The sequence below is a fragment of the Ranitomeya imitator genome, chromosome 10 (genome assembly GCF_032444005.1).
Source record: "Ranitomeya imitator isolate aRanImi1 chromosome 10, aRanImi1.pri, whole genome shotgun sequence".
Lineage (NCBI taxonomy): Eukaryota > Metazoa > Chordata > Amphibia > Anura > Dendrobatidae > Ranitomeya > Ranitomeya imitator.
Genome location: NC_091291.1, coordinates 92,109,825 through 92,122,892, shown reverse-complemented (window position 1 = coordinate 92,122,892; position 13,068 = coordinate 92,109,825). Strand labels below are relative to the sequence as shown.

The 13,068-nt window shown below is 45.7% G+C and overlaps 2 non-coding genes across 2 annotated transcripts; both read left to right on the top strand.

The window, feature by feature from the left end:
* The first annotated feature begins 2,457 nt into the window (after positions 1-2,457).
* On the top strand, positions 2,458-2,540 carry TRNAL-CAG (transfer RNA leucine (anticodon CAG)). Its single transcript has one exon. It is a non-coding gene; the product is annotated as a tRNA-Leu (tRNA).
* Positions 2,541-3,136: 596 nt separating this feature from the next.
* On the top strand, positions 3,137-3,209 carry TRNAR-CCU (transfer RNA arginine (anticodon CCU)). The gene has a single exon. It is a non-coding gene; the product is annotated as a tRNA-Arg (tRNA).
* Positions 3,210-13,068: the final 9,859 nt, after the last annotated feature.

The window sequence follows — 13,068 nt, the reverse complement described above, 5'->3', positions numbered from 1 at the left end:
AGGAGCCACGTAGTATATAGCAGCCATGCAGTATAGAACACAGCCACGTAGTATATAACACAGCCCACATAATGTATAGCAAGGGCCACGCAGTATATAACGCAGCCCACGCAGTATATAACACAGCCCACTCTGGCGGCGGCGGTGAGGCAGCGGCTCTGGCGGCGGCGGTGAGGCGGTGTCATGATTATTGTAGGCTGTAGGCTTTCTTGAAGAGATGGGTTTTCAGGTTCCGTCTGAAGGATCCGAGGGTGGTGGATATTCGGACATGTTGAGGCATGGAATTCCAGTGGATGGGGGATGTTCGGGAGAAATCTTGGAGGCGGTTGTGTGAGGAACGAATAAGTGTGGAGGAGAGTAGGAGGTCTTGGGAGGATCGAAGATTACGTGAGGGAAGATATTAGGGGAGATTAGTTCAGAGATATAGGGAGGGGACAGGTTGTGGATGGTTTTGTAGATTAGTGTTAGTAGTTTGAACTGGATTTGTTGGGGAATTGGGAGCCAGTTGAGGGATTTGCAGAGGGGAGAAGCAGGGGAGTAGCGAGGAGAGAGGTGGATTAGCCGGGCAGCAGAGTTGAGGACAGACTGGAGTGGTGCAAGAGAGTTAGCTGGCAGGCCACAGAGGAGGGTGTTGCAGTAATCGAGGTATGAGATGATGAGGGCATGCATAAGTGTTTTGGTAGATTGTGGGCTGAGGAAGGAACGGATTCTGGCAATATTTTTGAGTTGGAGGCGACAGGAGGTGGCAAGAGCTTGAACGTGAGGTTTGAAGGACAGGGCAGAGTCGAGAGTTACCCCGAGGCAGCAGATTTCAGGTGCGGGAGAGAGCGTGATGTCGTTTACCATAATAGAAAGATCGGGTAGGGGGGATACGTGAGGTGGGAAAAAGATTATGAATTCGGTTTTGTCTACATTGAGATTTAGGAAGCGAGAGGTGAAGAAGTAGGATATGGCTGACAGACACTTTGGGATTCTGGACAGCAGGGAGGTGACATCTGGGCCAGAGAGGTAGATCTGAGAGTCGTCTGCATACAGGTGGTACTGGAAGCCATGGGACTTCATGAGTTGTCCTAGGTCAAGGGTATAGATGGAAAAAAAGTAGGGGCCCTAGGACAGAGCCTTGGGGGACTCCAACAGAGAGAGGGCGGGATGAGGAGGTAGTGTGGGAATGGGAAACGCTAAATGTGCGGTTGGATAGGTATGAGGCAATCCAGGACAGGGCAAGGTCTTTGATGCCAAGGGAAGAAAGAATCTGTAGCAGTAGGCAGTGATCGACTGTGTCGAAAGCAGAAGACAGGTCAAGAAGGAGGAGGATGGTGAACTGTCTGTTAGCTTTGGCTGTGACTAAGTCATTAGTAATTTTTGTCAGGGCAGTTTCGGTGGAGTGGTGGGGGCGGAAGCCAGATTGGAGGTTGTCAAGGAGAGCATTAGATGAGAGGTGGGTGGAAAGTTGAGCATGGACATGTTCATGGACACGCTGTATATAACAAAGCCCACACAGTATATAACACAGGCCACGCAGTATATAACACAGGCCACGCAGTATATAGCACAGCCCAAGCAGTATATAGCACAGGCCACGCAGTATATAACACAGGCCACGCAGTATATAACACAGGCCACGCAGTATATAACTGAGACTTAGCGAGACCGCTAAGTATTCTGGGTAATTTCACAATGCATCTCTGGGAACGGAAGCTGGAGGCAGCCGCGTGCGCATCGGCGGTTGACAGAAGGTGAGAACAGCAGGTTTTTTTTTTATTATTATTTTTAACATTAGATTTTTTTACTATTGATGCTGCATAGGCAGCATCAATAGTAAAAAGTTGGTCACACAGGGTTAATAGAAGCATTAACGAAGTGCGTTATGCGTGCCATTAACCCTGTGTGAGGACTGACTGGAGGGGAGTATGGTGCGGGCGCCGAGCACTGACTGGACGGAAGTAGGGAGGGACTAATTCTCGGCGGGCTGCAGCCGCGACCAATCAGCGACGCGGGATTTCCGTGACAGACAGACAGACAGACGGAAGTACCCTTTAGACGATTATATAGATAGATTTTGTGTGATGTGACTATCTGGCTTAAGGATAAAAACAGTCAAAGTGTTAAAATGTCTAATTTCCCAAAATTTTAGACACAAAACTATAGATATTTTCAGAAAAAGGCTAAAAACATGTTGACCTAAATTTACTGCTAACATAAAGGACAATATGTCACAAACAGACACTTGCAAAATGATTATGATATGCTGAAACATTGCAGAGTTATTAATGCATAAAGTGACACTTGTCACATTGGAAAAATTGGGCTTGGTCATTAAGCTCAAAAGTGTCTCTGTCACTAAAGGGTTAATTATCAATAATGAAAATAAATTATGATACATTGCTATACCTCAAAAGCAATGATCATCTTTCTACCATCTGGTTCACAAACAGTTAATAAAGGGAAATTAGTGAAGTCAGGATGGCCGAGCGGTCTAAGGCGCTGCGTTCAGGTCGCAGTCTCCTCTGGAGGCGTGGGTTCGAATCCCACTTCTGACATCAGTTTTTTTCTGCCATGAGGTTCCTCAGCTTCTCTCCTGTTACTGATTAATTCATGTTACATTGCATAATGGCATTTATATTTGTAAGCAGCAAAACCTGGAACCTTCAGCTCTTCTGTCTAACACTCCTTTAACTAATTTCAGCCTACAATGGTTTCTTACAGGCACCTAAGGAATTGAAAGCTAAATAATATTTATTTGTGTGACACCTTTAACCCTATCTCTGTCGTTTATATAGTATACCGTAATGAGAATATCACAAAGTCTAACCCTTTCTATACTGCGATCAGACCCCATACCTTGTGGATAATCACGACCTGTCTGATCACATTCCTTATCTTAGAGTGCAGTTATGTGCGCTAACACCTGTAGCTAATGTACACACCTCAAAGATAGATCAGCTTTTCATAGATAAGGAACACGCAGGAATTGGATAATTTCTGCGCTAAACAACTAACAGTTCATAAGTATAATGTGTTTGGTGGTAATGTAATCTAAAAGGAACCTGACCGACCTTTCCCACCAGTCTCCTGTGGAGCTCGGTCCCTGGAGCAAACACACAGTCCACGTTATGTGTGCAAATAAATGCCATAAGCCCCAGTGGCCTAATGGATAAGGCACTGGCCTCCTAAGCCAGGGATTGTGGGTTCGAGTCCCATCTGGGGTGGTTCATGAAAGCATCACATTTTTTTTTTCTTAAAACATTTCTTTATGGTCTCCATTATGTTAAGTGTAATATTTGTACTAAGAGTGAGTTTCTTTTACTTTGCCAGTGATTGTCATTTATATATCTATATATATAAAAATGAGTGTATGTGTGTATTTGTGTGTGTATCGACGATGATGTCATGATGTCATAATAGTGCCATGGCGATGATGATATCATAAAGATTGCCATGGCGACAATGGTGTCATTATAGGTTGCAATGGTGACAGTTATGTCATAAAGGTTGCCATGGTGACGATGATGTCATAATAGATTGCCATGGCAACAATGATGTCTGAATGGTTGCCATGGCAAAGATGATGTCATAATGGGTATATGGGCAGGGAACTATGGGATGGAGGATGTATGATGGATATATGGGCACGGGACTATAACATGAAAGATATGTCTGTTGAGAATATGAGCACAGAACTATGGGATGAAGGATATGTATGATGGGAATATGGGCACGGGACTATGGGATGGAGGATATGTATGATGGGAATATGGGCACGGGACTATTGGATGCAGGATATGTATGATGGGAATATGGGCACAGGACTATTGGATGCAGGATATGTATGATGGGAATATGGGCACGGGACTATTGGATGCAGGATATGTATGATGGGAATATGGGCACAGGACTATGAAATGAACAATATGTATGATGGGAATATGGGCACGGGACTATGGGATGGAGGATAATCATTATAATTTGTTATAAGTAACCACAGTTTGTTTCTGTGCTTGGGCAATGCAGGGCTCTTCAGCTAGTACACTATAAATTCCAGGACTGCTGATTGTATTATCGACTCTTCTACAAGGAGTTAATATCTTGCTAGAAAATCTAAGGCAGGGTTAATGTTAATGTCAGGAAAGTGGCTGACCCGGTATGAAACGACCCAACCGTAAGTCAGTCACCAACTGCACAACAAACAAGGGAACACTGGGGACACAATTACAATGGTGGGCCCTGCGATAGGGAACATAGAAATGGACACCTCCTGCACTCTCCTAAGGATGTGCCCTGATCTCCCTGACGTCCCTATACAGGTTCTTTCAACCTGTCGCCGAGCAGGATACTTAACCCTCGCTTGCCCTGCACATATCCCTAAGTTAGGAATTGGCAAGTGAGGACACTGGTCCAACCGCTACACTAATAAAACACAAAGGGAAGGTATGACAGACAAGGTAAAGGAAAACAACACTTAGCTCACTGCTGCAAAGCACAGCAGGAATGAAACACCAGATTCACCGGACTCAGCTGAAGAACAACTGCTCCCAGCAAGCTCCTTCTCCCAGCTTGGTCACTGCAGAATGATCTAACACTGACAGTCAGCTGATGCATCAGGTGACCTCTTGAAGGATGGTGGGAGTGGTCGCCACCCACATCAGCTGACCCAGCAGAAATTTTATCACTATCATGAAGTACAATATATCACGAAAAAATATCTCAGAATCATCGAGATCCATTGAAGCGCTCAAAAGTTATTTACTCATAAAGTGACACTGGTCAGAATTGTAAAATGTGGCCTGGTCATGAAGTTGAAAAGTTGCTTGGGGGATGAAGGGGTTAAAGATGACCTATCACCTGATCATGAGTTTCCGTATTTTCCCCCTTGTTTTATTTCTGCTGCTCCTCTCATTATTTCTCTTTTTTTAATCTGCCATGCAGTTCCAGAGATCTGGGATCTTTATGTTTAGTGCTTATTTTAATGTCCTTTACAAAGGTGCGTGGCTCACAGGGTTCTCTGTCGGCGTGTCTTTAGGCTGCTCTGCATTATTACCCTGCAAGTAACGCCCCCTTGTAAAAGACATAAACATGATCACTAAATAAAAATGCCCATATCTCAGGACCTGTACGGAGAATTGTAAAAAAGCAAAAAAGGTTTGAAACTCAAGGGAACAGTGGGAATAAAATAAGTGCAAAAACTGGCCAGTTCTGACCTTGGGACAGGTCCCCTTGAAGGCGTTTCTCTGTACAGTAAAATTTAGTATTTTAGTCTGTTCTAAATATAATAAAAAGGTCTTGTAACAAACTGTGACTATCTATACCCCGACTTGTCCATATTGTATCACTTTCAGTATGCTACTATAACTTACTGTTTTTTATAAAAATAATTTTCTTTTCTGAAACTTTTCTGAACCTCAGTTCACACTGTTGAATATTGTAGACCACCATCAGCCGAAATAGCTCAGTTGGGAGAGCGTTAGACTGAAGATCTAAAGGTCCCGGGTTTCGGCATAACGATAGGTATTTTGTTAAAGAATGTTTTTAAAATTTCTTTTCCATAGATATTTTTTCTAGGGCTCCACAATTCATACATTTTAAATAATAATAATAATATAATAATAATTTTATTTATATAGCGCCAACATATTCCGCAGCGCTTTACAACTTATAGAGGGGACTTGTACAGACAATAGACATTACAGCATAACAGAAATCACAGTTCAAAATAGATACCAAGAGGAATGAGGGTCCTGCTCGCAAGCTTACAATCTATGAGGAAAAGGGGAGACACGAGAGGTGGATGGTGACAATTGCTTTAGTTATTCGGACCAGCCATAGTGTAAGGCTCGGGTGTTCATGTAAAGCTGCATGAACCAGTTAACTGCCTAATAATGTAACAGTACGGACACAGAGGGCTAATAACTGCATAAAGTGTATGAGAACAGGATGCGAGGAACCGGATTATGGTTTGTTTTTTTGAATGGGCCACACAGGGATAAGTTAGGTTAATGCGTTGAGGTGGTAGGCCAATCTGAACAAATGAGTTTTTAGGGCACGCTTAAAACTGTGGGGATTGGGGATTAATCGTATTAAGCTAAGTAGTGCATTCTAAAATAACAAATCTTTATTCATATTAGCAAAGAACCTGTATTGGTTCACACCGCAAAAAACGGACAAAAATAACAAATACAAAAAATGTGCTAAAAAAAAACCACTAAGTTAAAATTGGGGGGGTACTATGAATCCCTAATTAGTACTATGCTTCTACCCTACCTGGCTGTGGAGGTTGACACCCTACGGGGGAGCGTTGTGGCGCCCCAACTCCGCGGCGGCTGTCCCTGGGTTACTAAGGCACCCTACGATAGCCACGGGACACCCACTACCCACAGCCTAGGGCCCACTACAGGCTAAACAGAGAAGCTCCTGTACTAAGGGAACACTAGATCCCCACAGAGTAAAAACAACATGCAGAACACATAAGGCACATCGATGCAGACGTATTTGTCGGGGAGTGCTTATAGGGGCACAGTCTCATACAGGTATATACTGCCAGTCATGGCCGATCCACTTGACCCTGGCTGAACCCGCAGACCAGTGTCACCCAAGCATGTGTACAAGTGTAATCACAACTCTAGATGATACATTGTGAGCACTTATCTCCCTGTGTACGTCCTTTGCCCTAGACCACAGCGCCTCAACGCGTTTCGCCCTCCGCGGGCTCCTCAGGAGGCAAGATTCACTGACGTGTGTCCTGATGCGGTGTCATGGCTGAGTGATCCCCAGCAAAGCCGCTCTTTTAACCCACTGCCGCCATAGTGGTGGACTAGATCGCCACGCCCCCTACCTGCGCATGTCCGGTGAGTCCGGCGTCACTGCGCTTGCTCCTGCTGGTTCGCCTGAGACCCCGCCAGCGGCAGGCCGGCGTCCAGGTCCCCGCTGCCCCATCACTTCCGGGGATGCGCTAAGCGACCAGCGCCACTTCCGGATTATCCCCCGCTTGTTCTCACTGCGCATGCTCCAGCCCCAAATCCTGCAGCTGCGCACATCTCCCGATATTTTACTGCGCTTGCGCACGGATGATCAGTGTGATGACGTATGTTTTATTGAGGCACTCAGACAATGCCTTACCACGGACATAAGTCCCCAGTCCCCTAGATTTATTAGATATTTTGACGTCCCCGGATAGAGCCATACTACCCCGCCGCAGATAATTAGCGCATGCGTATGACCACAATCCATAAGACATTGTTATCTACACACATCTCTTAATGTTTTACTGCGCTTGCGCATGGATGATCAGTGCGATAATTTTTATTTTATTGAGACACTCAGATCATGTCTTACTGCCAACATTATTATCCAGCCCCTGAGTCTGTCAGACATTTTGACGTCCCCGGATATATCCATACTGCACCGCCGCAGATGATTAGCGCATGCGTATGGCCACAATCCATAGGGCATCACTATCTCGCGCCCAGTAAGGGGCGGGGGAGCCGGTTTGGAGGAGAGATGGAAGGAGGGGGGGGGGGTTGGGGTTTTAATTTTAAGTTTAAAACCTCGCCGGCTCTTTTTATGGCTAAATCCATAGCCGAAGCGTAGTGACCTAGGTCCGCCGCCACACATATCCTCCGGTATACTTAGCGCCTGCGCGCTGTTTTTATACCCCACAGGACCCACTGATGACATCACTGGCGGACACCTATTCCGATATTTCTGATCAAGTGTATCCGCCCGCCAGTGGCATGATCATGCACCTAGAGGATTGTGCGGACCTGCTGTTGATAGGAGGGTGTATGGGGCTATAAGAGCGGGACATATAACATTGATATCTTTATATTGCACATCGATCCATGCCGCTCCCCTATTACATCGGGAGACTCCAGACAGAAGTTAGACAAATGCACGGCTATTAAATTATTGACCCCTATCCAATACCCTTATTTTGACTGTGCTACAAAAAACAGGCATATGACAATTGGTCGTTCAGTCCCTTAGGTTCAAGACTCCCCATTCTAAATATCCATTCTAATATCCCACTAGCAAAGCATATACAAACCCATCATGGAGGTGATGTCAAGAGTGTGACCTTTACCGTCATCGAGGTGGTCAACATCAACCCCAGAAGGGGTAATACAGATAAGACCATTCTAAGGAGAGAGTGTGAATGGATATTTAGAATGGGGAGTCTTGAACCTAAGGGACTGAACGACCAATTGTCATATGCCTGTTTTTTGTAGCACAGTCAAAATAAGGGTATTGGATAGGGGTCAATAATTTAATAGCCGTGCATTTGTCTAACTTCTGTCTGGAGTCTCCCGATGTAATAGGGGAGCGGCATGGATCGATGTGCAATATAAAGATATCAATGTTATATGTCCCGCTCTTATAGCCCCATACACCCTCCTATCAACAGCAGGTCCGCACAATCCTCTAGGTGCATGATCATGCCACTGGCGGGCGGATACACTTGATCAGAAATATCGGAATAGGTGTCCGCCAGTGATGTCATCAGTGGGTCCTGTGGGGTATAAAAACAGCGCGCAGGCGCTAAGTATACCGGAGGATATGTGTGGCGGCGGACCTAGGTCACTACGCTTCGGCTATGGATTTAGCCATAAAAAGAGCCGGCGAGGTTTTAAACTTAAAATTAAAACCCCAAACCCCCCCCCCCCCTCCTTCCATCTCTCCTCCAAACCGGCTCCCCCGCCCCTTACTGGGCGCGAGATAGTGATGCCCTATGGATTGTGGCCATACGCATGCGCTAATCATCTGCGGCGGTGCAGTATGGATATATCCGGGGACGTCAAAATGTCTGACAGACTCAGGGGCTGGAGAATAATGTCGGCAGTAAGACATGATCTGAGTGTCTCAATAAAATAAAAATTATCGCACTGATCATCCATGCGCAAGCGCAGTAAAACATTAAGAGATGTGTGTAGATAACGATGTCTTATGGATTGTGGTCATACGCATGCGCTAATTATCTGCGGCGGTGTTGTATGGCTCTATCCGGGGACGTCAAAATATCTAATAAATCTAGGGGACTGGGGACTTATGTCCGTGGTAAGGCATTGTCTGAGTGCCTCAATAAAACATACGTCATCACACTGATCATCCGTGCGCAAGCGCAGTAAAATATCGGGAGATGTGCGCAGCTGCAGGATTTGGGGCTGGAGCATGCGCAGTGAGAACAAGCGGGGGATAATCCGGAAGTGGCGCTGGTCGCTTAGCGCGTCCCCGGAAGTGATGGGGCAGCGGGGACCCGGACGCCGGCCTGCCGCTGGCGGGGTCTCAGGCGAACCAGCGGGAGCAAGCGCAGTGACGCCGGACTCACCGGACATGCGCAGGTAGGGGGCGTGGCGATCTAGTCCACCGCTATGGCGGCAGTGGGTTAAAAGAGCGGCTTTGCTGGGGATCACTCAGCCATGACACCGCATCAGGACACACGTCAGTGAATCTTGCCTCCTGAGGAGCCCGCGGAGGGCGAAACGCGTTGAGGCGCTGTGGTCTAGGGCAAAGGACGTACACAGGGAGATAAGTGCTCACAATGTATCATCTAGAGTTGTGATTACACTTGTACACATGCTTGGGTGACACTGGTCTGCGGGTTCAGCCAGGGTCAAGTGGATCGGCCATGACTGGCAGTATATACCTGTATGAGACTGTGCCCCTATAAGCACTCCCCGACAAATACGTCTGCATCGATGTGCCTTATGTGTTCTGCACGTTGTTTTTACTCTGTGGGGATCTAGTGTTCCCTTAGTACAGGAGCTTCTCTGTTTAGCCTGTAGTGGGCCCTAGGCTGTGGGTAGTGGGTGTCCCGTGGCTATCGTAGGGTGCCTTAGTAACCCAGGGACAGCCGCCGCGGAGTGGGGGCGCCACAACGCTCCCCCGTAGGGTGTCAACCTCCACAGCCAGGTAGGGTAGAAGCATAGTACTAATTAGGGATTCATAGTACCCCCCCCCCCAATTTTAACTTAGTGTTTTGTTTTGAGCACATTTTTTGTTTTTGTTATTTTTGTCCGTTTTTTGCGGTGTGAACCAATACAGGTTCTTTGCTTATATGAATAAAGATTTGTTATTTTAGGATAGTTTATGATAAGTTTCTTGAGATCCTATGGTATTATATTAGTTTCTGAAATTTTAAGTAGTGCATTCCAAAGAATTGGCGCAGCACGTGTAAAGTCTTGGAGACGGGAGTGGGAGGTTCTGATTATTGAGGATGCTAACCTGAGGTCATTAGCGGAGCGGAGGGCACGGGTAGGGTGGTAGACTGAGACCAGAGAGGAGATGTAGGGTGGTGCTGAGCCATGGAGAGCTTTGTGGATGAGGGTAGTAGTTTTGTACTGGATTCTTGAGTGGATGGGTAACTAGTGTAATGACTGGCACAAGGTAGAGGCATCGGTGTAATGGTTGGTGAGGAATATGATCCTGGCTGCAGCATTCAGGACAGATTGGAGCGGGGAGAGTCTGGTAAGAGGGAGGCCGATTAGTAAAGAGTTACAATAGTCCAGACGAGAATGAATAAGTGAAACAGTAAGAGTTTTTGCAGAGTCGAAAGTAAGAAAAGGGCGAATTCTAGAAATGTTTTTGAGATGCAGATAAGAAGAGCCAGCCAGTGATCGGATGTGGGGGTGAATGAAAGCTCGGAATCAAGTATGACCCCAAGGCAGCGATAATGTTGCTTTGGAGTAATGGTGGAACCGCACACGGAGATGGCAATGTCAGGCAAAGGTAGGTTAATAGAGGGAGAAAACACGAGGAGTTCAGTTTTTGACAGGTTCAGTTTCAGATAGAGGGAGGACATGATGTTCGAGACAGCGGTAAGACAATCACTGGTGTTTACTAAAAAGGTCGGCGTGATAACAGGAGAAGAAGTGTATAATTGGGTGTAATAAGCATAGAGATGGTACTGGAAACCAAATCTACTGATTGTTTGTCCAATAGGGGCAGAATACAAAGAAGAGGAGGAGGAGGAGGCCTATGACTGATCCTTGAGGAACCCCAACAGTAAGGGGAAGGTGAGAGGAGGAGGAACCAGCAAAAGATACAGTGAAGGATCGGTCAGAGAGATAGGAGGAGAACCAGGAGAGAACGGTGTCCTTGAGGCAGATGGAGCGGAGCATAGTGAGGAGGAGCTGATGATCCACAGTGTCGAATGCTGCGCAGAGATCCAAGAGAATTAGCATGGAGTAATGACCATTAGATTTAGCTGTTAGTAGGTCATTAGAGACTTTAGTGAGGGCAGTTTCAGTAGACTGTAAAGAGCGGAAACCAGATTGAAGAGGGTCGGGAAGAGAGTTATCTGAGAGGTAGCGGGTAAGACGGGAGTGGACCAGGCGCTCGAGGAGTTTAGAGATGAAGGGAAGATTAGAGACAGGTCTATAATTAGCGGCACAGTTTTGATCGCGGGATGGTTTTTTAAGTAATGGATGTATGATGGCATGCTTAAATGAGGATGGAAAAATACCAGAAGTGAGAGAAAGGTTGAATATTTTTGTTAGGTGAGAGGTCACAGCAGGGGAAAGGGACTGGAGGAGATGTGACGGAATAGGGTCACTGGCGCAAGTGGTTGGGCAAGAAGATGCAAGGAGCCTGCTTACTTCTTCTTCTGTAACTGGTTCAAAATCAGAGAGTGAACTAGATGCAGTGGGGGAGGGAGGACCGTGCATGCTATGAAGAGATTGGGAGATGATTTCTTGTCGAATGTGGTCAATTTTTTCTTTGAAGTAATTGGCCAGATCGTCAGCGCGGAGATCCGTGGTTGGGGCCTGCACTCTTGGTTTGAGTAGAGACTGGAAAGTGTCAAAGAGACGTTTAAGATTATTGGACAGTGAGGTGATGAGGGTGTTGAAATAGGTTTGTTTGGAGAGGTGAAGGGCAGAGTTGTATGTTTTTAGCATGAACTTATAATCTTAAAAATTATACATATATGCTAGCCACCTTAGGGAGAGACCCAAGTTGGGCTAAATGTGGCGGGACGAAAGAGACCGAAAAGCCCTCTACTTAATACAGCCAACCAATTCCAGCCCTGTGCTGATGAGGGCCTAAAGCCCGAAACACGTGTCCACAGGTAGGAATTGGTTGGCTGTGTAAATTTAGAAACTAATCCGCAGCATTGCACGCTTGGCGGTTCCAAGCGCTGTGGGTTAGACCGGGGTGGAAAGAGATGATTTGCATAGCTCCGCCTACTGCAAAGGATTCTGGGTAAACCTGCTATTCTTTGTATTATGCTGCTTGCAAGTACTTTCCGTTTCAGGAAAGCATCCACTAATCTTAAAAATTGTAATTGTTGTTTTAAAAGTCTGTAACATGTGTATCTGATACTGACATCTAGTGGCCAATATAATAACTGCAACGTTTCATTACTAATTGTTATTTACAAATCAAATCTAAACTAATAAAAAATCCTAACATGTATATGATAGTTTCTAATGAAAGGCTAAAATTCCTCATTTTACTTTTTCCTGATACAGGGATCTCTAGATTTGTTGTTTTTTTATTAGTATTTTGTGTTATAAGGAATAAACATCGCAGCAAAGAAAACAAAGAAAATATGGTTTAATTACTTTACTAATTTGAATATCATAAAAATAAAGTATAAGGCTGTGTTTACATGATGTGTTCCCAAAGCATTTTATTGTTGCAAATTTAAAAAAAATATAGTAAAACGCAGGAGTTTTACTGCATTTTCCTTTTTGTTTGGTGAAAGCATTGTGTGAGCAAGTTCTTAGCGTGAATTCAGTGGTGTACCAGTAATAGTGGTAAACTAAGTGTCTGCTATCAGGCCTGTGAGTCGGGAGTCCAGTGCCAGTGCCAGCCCCCCTGCCCGGTATCACACTATGAGCTGTATCTGTATCATGGAGGAAGATAGAGGTGAATGCAATGATGGAACAAGGATCCGTTCTCTGATCCCTGATGTATAAGGGCAGCAGGCGCTATAGAGACTGGAGCAGCGAGGGAACAAGTAAACCCCGGGCAGCAGGCTGGGAGAAGCTGCCAAGGACCTGACAGTCTGACTATTCTGGATCGTGGCTCAGTTCCTGCTAGTAAACCAGCCAAGCATGAGTTTTTTTGACACGC